This window comes from Amphibalanus amphitrite, unplaced genomic scaffold, assembly GCF_019059575.1.
Source record: "Amphibalanus amphitrite isolate SeventyFive unplaced genomic scaffold, NRLGWU_Aamphi_draft 001381F_arrow, whole genome shotgun sequence".
Lineage (NCBI taxonomy): Eukaryota > Metazoa > Arthropoda > Thecostraca > Balanomorpha > Balanidae > Amphibalanus > Amphibalanus amphitrite.
Genome location: NW_024882874.1, coordinates 96,257 through 108,385, shown reverse-complemented (window position 1 = coordinate 108,385; position 12,129 = coordinate 96,257). Strand labels below are relative to the sequence as shown.

Genomic DNA, 12,129 nt, shown 5'->3' with positions numbered 1-12,129 from the left:
CTTGAAGAAGCAGGGTTGAAACTGAAGCCATCAAAATGCTCGTCCACAAGCAAGAGGTAAAGTACTTGGGTCACCTCTCACCTGGAGAGATTCGGCCACACCCAAGCAACGTGGAGAAGGCGCGAAACCTGGAGCCACCGACAGACGTGGCAAGGGCCAGAGCTTTGGTGAGCTTAGCTTCGTACTATCGAAGCTTTGTTCAGGACTTCAGCAAGAGGGCGAGGCCACCCACCGAGTTGACGAAGAAAAACGTGAAGTTTGAATGGGGTCCAGAGCAGCAAACTGCATTCAGTTACCATCCATAAGTTTTGCAGTGGTTATTGGAACCTCGAATGCACTGTCATATCAACCCCTTTTACTGTGCCGTTATACCCACTGGTCGGACCTCACTGGTTTCCTCAGTCCGAGCAGTGGAGTGGCACTCCCAACTCAGTCTATACAACGAAAAATATAATCAAGCCTCAAAAGTGAAAGCATCTTCCATCAGCTGTACTTGTAGGCAGGGTGAATGACTGACTGATGAATGTAACGTGCTTTATCTTGGACAAGTCATCTATCTCGGTTAACCAACTTATAATGACTAAAAGCTTCGGATGACTTGCCCCAACAATTCAAGTGTTATTGGCCGGCATATCTTCCCGTGCTATACGCCATACTCTTTCTAACGAGCTACAAGTTGGCTCCTCTCATCACCGCGCTGCAAACCGGCGCCCGATCAACTCCACCCCCAGTTCACTGGGCTACACTGTGCTACTACGCATGCGGCGCCGCCGTGTGTATAACTGCTTTCTCCGGTATATGTACCTACCTGTTTTGATAAATACTGCGGTTGTCTCCTCCGTTCTTGCCTGTTTCTGGTTCCTGGTACGAGTTACAGTCTCGATCTAGCGTTGCCGCAACATGGATAGCCGCTTGCCCGGTGTTTCTCCAGCGCAGATGTCCCGCGAGCCGAGTCCTGTCCCCGAGGGCTCGGCTTCCCCGGACTCGGACGCGTCCACCGTGACGAGTCCACCGTGCGTCCACCGCGTCCACCGTGACGTGCGTGCCTCAGCGCACCGATCTAGATGGAGGACTATGCGCGGGGACCAGCCGTGGCGTATTGCAAATTTGATTTTCGACACCAAGTCAGCAGAGTTGCTCGAACCTAAGAACCCACCAACAGAAACATTGGAGACCTGACAAACATCTAGTTAGAAAGGCACGAAAAATGCACGAATTTGATCTCATTCTTTGCAGAAATGGAGAGACCAAGAATGATCGGATCGGTCGACAGCTTTAATGGTTAGCAGAATCTGCAAGAATGGATCCAAATGGTCAACCGAGGGGCTCAGTTCACCGGCGGCTGAACCGACGGTGCAACAATCAAAGCACCGACGTTTCGCCTAAAACTACACGTTCTTGTGGTCCACTTTTTTGAGTCAATTATTTCAAGAATCAATTTTGATATATAAAAAATGGAAGACCATATTCTACGGCCTTCAATTTCATTGAAAATACATATCACCGAACATGAGCACTACTTCACTGCTATTTGTTAATGCTTGAACGGTTAGTAAACCACTCCAAGCGAATTATTTGCTTAACTTTAATGCAGACCATGCAACCAAAGCGGCGCAGCGCACCACGGACGGTGATCCAAGCGAAGCGGCGCCTCAAATACCAGGCTCAAAGTGAGTACTGGTCACTATTTTAGGTAATCTACATCATTACAGCAAGTAGAACATTTTCAGTTGACTATATTTCCTTGAAATAATTTATTAATAAGTCAATAATAATTAGGAAGGCATACTCTTACAAAAGCATTAAACAACCATTACATTGTGCTTCTTTGCTTCAATAAGAAAAGAAACAAATGCATTTTTGTTCAATTCTTTACATATCATTGATAATTGCACTTGCAGTACTACCCCGGCAGCGGGTGATCCACAAGTGGAAAACTGTAACAACGCAAGGGTACCTATGAGCAACATAGAATGTCATTTCTTACTTTACTATTTTCTCTACCAGCGATCTTGATAGACATCTTGGCGCGGTGAGCCCCACGCCCCGCGCCTGGACGTGGAAGTCCGAATATCGACGTTCGGGAACAGTCACACCGCCGCCCGAGCCTTTCCCCCGGGTCGCGACCCTGACCTGGGGGCCACACTCGGGCGGCACAAGGTGGTCTTGCGCTATATGGCCGGCCTCACCGAGGGCGGCATGGGCGGCGCAGCCGACGGGGTCATCGGCGGCGGTCATGAAGGACAACGAGGCGGATGGGGTGGCCGCCGCCAGTGAGGCCCTGGCAGCCGCCCAGAGCGCCCAGGTCGCTGCGGCGGCAACAGCGGCGAACGCAGCTGAATTCGCCGACCACCTGGTCCTCAGCGACAAGAGCGGTGACGTAAGCATCATACTCGGGATCATCGGGCGCGGGTATTACAAATCGCCGGCGATGCGAAAGACACGGCACGCGCCACAACGGCGGTGACATATTCCAGCATACTCGGGATCATCGGGTGCGGATATTACAAATCGCCGGCGATGCGGAAGACACGGCACGTGCCACCCAGAAGTACCAGATTTGCACTTGATTGATATTTCCTTGAAATAATTTTAAGTTATTTTAAGGAGTCAGTGATAATCAGGAAGAAATATACTTACATTAACATTGAACAGCCATTTCCTTGTGCTTCATTGTTTCAACAAGAAAAGGAACAAACGCAATTTTGTTCAATTCTTTACATATCATTGCCACTATAATTGCACTTGCAGTACTGCCCCGGCAGCGGGTGATCCACAAGTGGAAAACTGTAACAACGCAAGGGTACCTATAAGCAACATAGAATATGTCATTTCTTACTTTACTATTTTCTCTACTAGCGATCTTGGTAGGCAACTTGGCTCTGCATGATGGCTAGGTGACGAGGTGACGAAAGACCTCCGGTAACCGCTGCCAAACATGCAACAGGTTTTGAAAGATTTCAGAACCTTTTGCTTCAGTTCTGCCTGAGTTTTCTCTACCACAAGTTATTTCCGCAAATAACATGGGCGCCCTGACAGAAATAGCAACAACACCGCTGGGACCCGACCTCAACCACAGTGCTGGTAAGCTGGCTAGGAGGTAGGTTCCCACTACGCAGGGATGCTGTGCGGGCTCAAGGCACATCCCATTGATAGGTAGGAGTAAACGGGTGGAGGGTTAGGTTAGCTTGCGCGGCGTTAGGGTATTGTTAGGGTAGATACCGTTCGCGGTAGGTGTTAGGAAATGGGTTTCTGAAACGACAACGTTTAAATTCGCGCAGTCCATTATGATCAAAGTACGAACAATAAATGAGGCATTGAATTGACCAGATGCATTTGGTGACCGGATGAGTCGGAGGAGAACGGTGATTGAGCGTAGTCTAGCTCTATCGGTACACTTGTAAAGTCAGCAATGGCCAAAGCTTCACTCCTAAATCCTCGAGGGCTCGCTACCAAACCGCGTGTGCCCCAAAATGGCGGAGTGATTCTCACTGGAACCACGATGCAACGTAACTTAATGTACAATAGCAGCAGTAGACATTGGGATGAAAGTGGCCCGGGTGGCAGTCGGGTAACAGGCTGGGAGACGTCTCGGCCTAACACTGACATCAAGTAGAGTAGTAGTATACAATCGGAGGGGAGGCTGCAACAGGCTAACAGGACCGGCCCGAGTCCCCCTACACATCTACAGCGGCAAGCAGTGCCTCCGCTTCGCGCCGCGACGTCGCCCGTTAGCCGCTGCAGTGACAAACGAAAAAGGTCTAAACGCCGCCGGGGTAGAACGCAATCCCTCTCAGTGCAGCAGGCGGCCTGCAGGGGAGAAGGCGGCGAAAGGGACGTTCTCTGGGCGGCAGTCGGGCGCCGCCCCCGTGCCCGGCCGCTGCGGGGGAGGGGGGGGGGACGACCTCCTCGTCGCCTGTGAGGCGGCGGAGAAGCGGGCTCTGCTTGCCCTACGCCGAATCGCAGGAGCTGAGGTGATGGTGTGGGCTCCGCCCCACCTAAACCAAAGCCAGGGCTCCATTTACGCACCATCCTTACAACACCTGTCCTTGTCCGAGCTGGAGGAGGGCTTCTCCCGGGTGGGCGTTACCGCTGTGTATCGCCCGCCCCGCTCTCCGAAGGTTCTCATCCTTACCTTTTCCACCGCCGAACCTCCCCCCTACATCCTCGCTGCCTACCTCTCCTTCCCCGTCCGAGCTGTCCTCCCCAAACCTCTCCGCTGCCGGCGCTGTCGGCTACGGGCACCGCCAGCAGCACAGCCGGTCCCACGGCAGAAAAGAAGTATCTGGCGGACGCCAGCAAGCGTGAAGCAGCCAGCGAGACAATGCCGCTTGAGAAGAGTGGACAATCTGCACCACTATCGACCTAAGAACGTACGAGGCGGCCCACACCAGTCTTCAGCAACAATTGAGTCAAGTAGAGGAACGTTTGCGAGGCATACAGAGCAACGCATCAGAAAGCCAAGCAGAGTTGTTGCTTGTTATACGCATTATGTCGCACAAACTGTCTGGAGCATTTCGAAAGGATCTGGCCAATTACCAGAGAGACATTAAAGTAATCAAGCGCGTTGCTGCTCAAAACGAAACCCGAAAATCTTGGGGGCTCATAAATGTGATAAGCAGCGTGAGCAGATCTCTCTTTGGTTTTAGCACGGAGAAGGACACGAAAAAAGCTATCAGAAGAATAATTATCGTCAATTATCTGCAGAACCTTTTTCAGTTTCGATCAGAGTCATGGTTACATCGAACTCGTCAGCAAACGACACCAAGTCGTCTGAGAAATACACGCTGCTCGGACGGGAGATCCCTTGGGGAATCCCAAGTCAGCGCTGGGCGAGAGGCCTAAATTAACCGCTCGTCCTAGCAGACAAAACTCTACTGGCGGACATCATCAAGCGCCAAGAGCTGAAACGGCAGTCTGAGGCGGCCAACGTGGCGCTCCGCCAGCAAATACTCAAAGAGGAGAAAAGTTATCTGGAGATGGATGTGGACAAGAATGTGCGTGACATGGAGAGTGGAGACACAGGCCCGCCAGGCCATATCACGGCGCCCGTGGAAATACCTGACTCACGCCGACCTTGACCAGCTCCTCCCCAGCCAAAATCAATATGTTGCAATTATGTCGCTGTTCTGCTTGGAATGCCGTTTGAAAAATCTGGCGGCGGTGACCCAATCGATGTCACGTTTATGGTAGGCGTTTGCGGCGTACACGAAGCGGTGTTTGGGCGAGGAACGTTCGGGAGAGCTGCCGAGTGTGAGCCAGCAGAAGCTTCTTTTCTGAAAGTGCCCAAAATGAATCTCTGGTTAGTATTTTATGTCTATGATGATGATATGCGAAGCCAGTCCGATCCGGATATCAAGTCACCACAGCCCTTGGCTACGAAACAAGGCGCTCGGTGGCTGGTACGGTATTCGCTCCACAATAAATCTATCCACCGTTGGTAACTGGCTCGAGGTAGGATCCGGTAACGCCCGGCAGAGGCACAGACTCACGGCACATCCCACATATAGGTAGGAGCAAACGGGTGGAGAATACGCTGTTGGTGTTAGTGGATCCCAACAGTGTATGATAATACGGAGCATACAAATTCTTAGACGAGTGCGCTTCCCCAATGGGCAGCACTTGTGTCCAAGGAAGCCCAAAGATGGCACCCCACACCACGAGTTACCGGCGTTCTCCTGCAAAACGGTACCGGTAGAAGATTTGCAGAAAGTATTTTCTGTTTTTGATCGCGTTGACCCGGTGTTGTTACTGTTTGTGACACATTTGAGACACGTGGGGTTAGGAAAGGGAGGCCAGCGTAGTCGGAACAGTGCATCACTGTCGCCTGATCGATTAAACCTCAGATTAGGCGATAGGGCGTATCCGCCTCGGGCTAATATATAACCCCATCGGGGGAGAAAAACGGGACTCGTGTCTGCACGCCAAAGAGGCTGCTCCACTGAGACCCGACGTCACTTCACGCTGCTAGTAACTGGCTCGAGATAAATTAAGATTACGCCAGGATGAGCCACGGACTCGGACAACCCATAGGTAGGTAGGAGCAAACGGGTGGAGGGTTAGGTTAGCCTGCGTGGCGTTAGGGTATTGTTAGGGTAGATATTTACGGCACGCGGTAGGATCAGGTCGACCGAAATGGTATCATTCACGGAGGACCCACGATTCGCGATTTTCTAGAGTCCGCCGAAGGGCCATTGACCCTGGGCAACCTGGACTACAAAGACTTTGCAAATTATGCCAATGAGGCTGCAAGGGGCGGCAAAAGCGTTCTACCGAACCTACATGGACAGCAAGGGGCTGACCCTTCAATCCCCAATGCTGGGAATGCATTGGGCGAAATTCAGCAGGGCCCGAGTGACCGGTTCAGCCGTCCGACTGACTCGTTGTCGACCCTCATGAGCCTGGCTGTCGACAGGGAGAAAAGGAAAGCGTCCGGGCGTAACGAGTAAAAACTCTGGCGATACAACTGTGGCCCACTATCTTACAGTTTCAGGGTCCGAACAGCCAGGAAATAGCCTACACACTGGTATATCAGCATTTCCAAAAAGGATTGTGACCTAGTATTCTGGGATTCTTACATCTGAAAAATGACAAAACCTTGGACCAGGTCGTGGTATAGAGCTCTCGAAGAAAAACACTTTAAACTGGGCTCAAAAGGAAGGAGATAAGGTGGCACAGGTGAATGCCATCACGGAAAGCTTGATGGGTGCAAACGCAGCTACAGCCACCCACAGTTCCGAGCCCGCGTGGGAGAAGACTACCGTTCAGAAGCTCACAGGAAGGCATGGAAAACTCGCACTGAAGAAGAGGCGAGGCAGAAGGAACGTGTTGTTGTGGACGCGTCTTCGCCATCGCATGTCCTTCGCTCGACGTATTTTGTGCTGAAAAACTCGCTTGGGCATAACCTACATGAAGACCTGATTGTCCTCCAACACCTGAACGGACCCGAGATCGGGAACATCAAAACTTGGTTGTTTGTGTTATTGTATTATATTGTCTCCATTATGGCCGAGGCTAATATCGTCACAACCTCTTTAAACAATGTTGTCCAAGAAATTAGAATCTCTAACTTCACAAAACATGTCAGGTCCTTTCACGGGGAGGGAACTACAAAATGTTATCTGTGGCTAGGTGATATGGACCAACTTCATAACCCGGCGTACTCTGACCGGATGTGTGTGCTGGCTACCCTAACCCTCGGGGGACCAGCCGGGCATTTCGTGGCCCGCCTAACTAAATTTCATGGACCGAACTTCGTCGGAAACTCAGGAAGAAGTATGGGAAGACAGAGGATCCACGTATGTCCCGATAAAAGGTACGACAGATAAGGCAAAATAAAGGAAAAGGGATCCAAAATTTCGCAGAACAACTTCGCACCGCCGCTGCTGACATATACCCAGACATCGACAGCATCGAGGCACAAGACATATTGACTGACACACTACAGAGAGGATTCAGAGATAACAAAATTGCCAGGACGCTCATCAGGAAAAACTGTAAGACAATTGACGAACTAGACTACTCACGGGGAGGGAACTGCAGTCCGGATCCGGGCTGTGCGTAGATCGGAACCATCTCAAGGGAATTATTGTGCTGTCCTTGTAGACATATAGTCAGAAGCATCAAGCAAGAATTGAGTTTTGGCATTAGCAAAGACAGAACACCTTGTACCTGGCTTGGCTTACGCGACGGAGCGTCAAAAGGTCGCTCTCGGAGGTACGAGCGACCGGCGCGCGGGCCCGGGAGGCACCCGCCGCCGGCCCGACGACGCTCCTGACAGCCCTGGACCTCGAAATGTGGCGAGCACCAGCCCACAGCCTGCGCTCAGACCCGACCCGCGGACGCCGCAGACGCCAGAGGGTGGAGCCATTTGGGCACGACAGATCTGCATGAACTTCAGAGACGGTCACAGCACCCCGTTTTGGTGCCCGTACGACAGGCGGCACCTACCATGCGGCATATGTGGCGACACGCGGCACCACACGGCGTGTCACAACGGAGAGGCCGGCGCGGCCACGGGTATAGGCGGCAGCGGTCGACTGCAGTCGGCCTGAAATCGAGGTGGGCGCCGGGCGGTGCTTGTGGACCGATCAGCGGGGTACCGGAGTCAGGCGTCGACGCGCGCGCGTCGGTCGCTCGCACCTCCGAGAGCGACCTGTTGACGCTCCATCGCGTAAGCCAAGCCAGGTACGCTGACCGGCTCGGGATCCTGCTACTAGCATGCCCGGCTGTCCCCACGGAGCTGCGTGAAACCGTCCTTCGCCGGTTCCAACACGGAGCAGACATCGCGTTCTGCGGCGACATGGGTGGCACTCGTACGGAAAACAATGAGTCAGCCAAGAGAAGACGGAACGGCGTGTCGGAAGCCATCGAAGCAGAAGTGGGAGCCGGCACGTCGTGCGGGCATTTTCAAAGCCCTACGTTTGAAAACTTTGTAGTGAACGAATTGAGCGCTAGAGATAAGGAAAATGGAGAAGTGCGACTCATATTAGACTTATCGCAGCCGCGCGGACAAAGTGTAAACGACGGGATTAATCCAGGGTGTTATAAACTGTCTTATACGACCGTGGACGAAGCTATGCGGCCTTAAATCGGCTCTGCTAGCCGGGCCTCTGTGTGTTTGGGACCAACGCTGCGTCTGGGCGGCAGCTACGCTGGCTTTCTTCTGCGGCCTGAGAGTCTCAGAATACCTGCCTTCAGCCCCGGGCCGCGGGTTACGCAGACAGGATCTTCACCTCACAGCGGCGCGATGCGCCGTACGTCTCCACATCCAAAAGAACCGGCAGTACGGCGCCCCACAGTGGGTCTCGGCCCCGGCTACAGGTACCGCCACCTGCCCCGTGAGGAGCCTCGGGACATTTTGCTCTGCGCGTGACCAGTGCTACTCGCAGGTCCGGCCCCTGTTTATTCTCCACGACGGAGCGCCACTCACTCCGGCTCGACTCAACCACGTGCTGCGGACGGCCGGGCGTCGGCATCCACTGCCGCTGCCGAGCACACACGGAGACCAGACTAGGGTCAGCACGGCGACCGACGGTTTGCCGGCGCCCGCGGGATACGGCCAGTTCACTCCACCGGTGCCGCCAGGTCCATACCCCGCGCCGGCCAGCGCAGCTCCGGTGGCCGCCAGCGCAGGGCCGCCGGGCCCCGGATACTTCGTGCCGCCAGCGCCGCCGGCCCAGTGCGGTCACTACGGAGCACCGGACGGCTATCCGCCCCCTACGACAGGTGCGGCAGCCGGCGTCCCGTCATCCGACGCCCGTCACCTCTCCCGGTCGGCACCTCCGAGCTGGCCCGGCGCGCCAGCCGGGTGCAGTCCCGGTGGCCACGCCGCACCTCCTGCGGCGTTGGGCGGGCCAGCCTGGCCGTCCCTCGCGCCCGGCACGGCCGACCCGGCGCCGGCTGGCTGGACACGCCCGGCCGCCGCGGCGGCCGAGTACGTTGGGCCGCCAGGCCTGCCTCAGTGGCGGCGGTCGAGAAGGCCGCCCGGGAACGAGGCGTTCCAGTGGACCGCATCGCCGACCACCGTCAACTCAAGGTGTTAAATTTTAATTGCCTTTAATTTTTCACTAGCGCTACCGTTACATCACTTCACGGCCACGCGTGTCCGCCTAGCGGACAAAAGTATTTCTTTCGTGCCCGGTTTTTCTACGGAGTTTGGGCTGCCACTTTTCTTTGGTATCGTGGCGCAGCGATTTTGTGTGTAATGAGACGTTTCTGGTGCCATGTGGCGGGAAGGGTGCAAGGCTCCAGTTGTATTGGCTGAAAGTTCCAGGAGGTCTTGCTTTTATGTTAGTTCGTCTTGTGAAGGCAACGAGTTTGGTTGCTGAGTTTGTGATATGGGCTGACTGAGTTCAGGATTCGTCGATATTTGTATTTCGTTGCACCATTGCTGGCATTTCTTTCTGCCTTTGCAGCTCCGTTCGCAAGCCGCTCTGCTAGTTTTTTGCCTTTGCAGACCTACTGTGCTGGCCTTTTTCTTGTTGGCCTATCTTATCGACGCGCAGCGGCCGCAGCGGCGACTCGTCGGCCGCCACCGAGGAGGCCATCGAGGCGTCTGGCTACTTCAAGAAGGGGCTACCGAGGAGGCCATCGAGGCGTCTGGCTACTTCAAGAAGGGGCTACCGAGGAGGCCATCGAGGCGTCTGGCTACTTCAAAAAGGGGCTAACGCTGAGTGTTTGCCTAGTTGTGTGTTGGTGAATTGTGGGTTGTTTGCGTGTTTGTCGTTTCATTGGCCATATTTCTATTTTTTACACTGATTCTCACGGACGCTGAAGGAGCGTTCTTCGAAGTCGGTGATTACCAAAGGCACACAAAACTTACATAGATTCTCCCCCATCGATACTAGTGTCATGAAGGTGTGTGACACACCGTGCTAAGTCGAAATGCGTAAGACGCACTCCTCTGATTCGATGGCATCACCTTTTTCGAAATTCCGAGGACGGACTTTGTTCAAAGTTTGTTCTCATGTGGCGCGCCGTACTATGTTTTCGAGTCGGATCACCGATCGACACGCTCCGCTGCTCCATATAAAAGCAGCGGCGATGCGGACGAGAGGGGATTCCCTCTTGTGGCACTCCATTGTCACTCGCGGTCCGGGAGTGGGACGGGCACGTTGGTCCAGGACCATTTCGGTCCGGGACGCTCGCCCCGGATACACTCGGTCAGTCAGTGACACTCTGTGAGGACATTCGCTAGCCCGGTGCGCCGCCGCTCGGCCTCGGTATTATTTATTGAACCAAGCCGCAGTCCTTGGCCCGGTCCAAAAGCTTTAGTCGCAAAACGTGATTCCAAACAACGCAAGTTCTGTGTTGATTTGAGAAAAGTCGTTCATGTCAGCGTTCCGTACAGTCATCCTCTTCGGCGCATTGATGATATCTTAGCATCACTTGAAGGCACAAGACTTTGTCTTGATAATTTCATTGATCAACTGATGGGTGAAAGCCATTTTTTCTGTTTGACAGTGTAGCTGGGAAGTGCACCTAGACAGGTATTTAACACTCAGGGTAGCTGAAAGGGCAGGATTCTGATGGCTGACGCTTGGACAGTGACAGCCGCCCCAGCTCACACCAAGCACCAGACAGTACATTGTCTCCTACTGCGCACCACTTCGATAAAGATTGCTTACGCTAAATCTCTAGCCGGCAGAATGCGCCCGCCATGACCTCGACCGGATGGCTCCGATGACTGGTTCGCAACGGCGTATTCACATATATGGAAAATCTGGACAGCCTGCAGACACGCAGGTACCTTACAGTGCTGCCTCTAGCCGCACTCTCTGAACTACTGATGCCCTATAGGTGTCGCCACTACAACATCCCGGTGTTGGCCACGCTAGAGAGAGCTCTGAGGCCTCCGGGCGGGTGGGTTCTGTAAATTAGTGGTCACAAACCTCCTGACGCGCCTGTGCCAGTCAAGGCCCTATATACCAGGTAGGGTCGTCCGGCGATTCAACCTTTTCGTGACGTCAGCTCCTGACGTCATTTGGAGTCAAGTCTCGAAGCCCCGTTCAATCCCCATGTAAATGAGCGATTTTTGAAGCACTGTAGAATGAAGTCTGCACAAGATATATCAAACCTAAGTATCTTATCTGAAAGAGCAGACAATTTTCTGCAAGTTATCTATTACGTGTTTTTCGCTAAATCTTTTGCTTTTTTCACAAAAGCGTAAAATGTCCCCCCATGTCTCCGCAGCCTCCCTGCCGCCGGCCGCCGCGCGGTCGCGGTAGTGTAGTGGTTAGCGTGCCCGCGCAGTATTCCAAAGGTCCCGAGTTCGAATCTACGCGGTGCGGAACTTTAATAGCAATTCCAAGCTGAATATGCGCACGTCCATATTATATTAATATTAGTTTAGCTAAACTGTCACGAAGCTATCCATATAAATTGACTTCACCCAAAATATTGACAAGATTCTATTAAAATATAAATTCAAATATGGCGGCTTGGACTGCCGCGTGCGTTAGGCTCCGCCCATAGCTCCGCCCACATGCGTGACGTCATTCGTGTTAGTGGACACACGCGGAGATAGGGGACGACATGGGCCTGGTGCCAGTGGCTGACAGGCTGTGGCGTGGTGGCGTGGAGGCGAAGCCGATTCTTAATAACCCATCTCGCCAGGTTTGTGCTGAT

General features: G+C 53.5%; 1 protein-coding gene across 1 annotated transcript in view; it reads right to left on the bottom strand.

Moving 5' to 3' along the window:
* LOC122372645 (protein sidekick-like) overlaps positions 1–12,129 on the bottom strand; it is a gene marked incomplete at its 3' end in the record, with an annotated part of 142,948 nt that overhangs the window by 66,946 nt on the left and 63,873 nt on the right. The window lies entirely within an intron of this gene.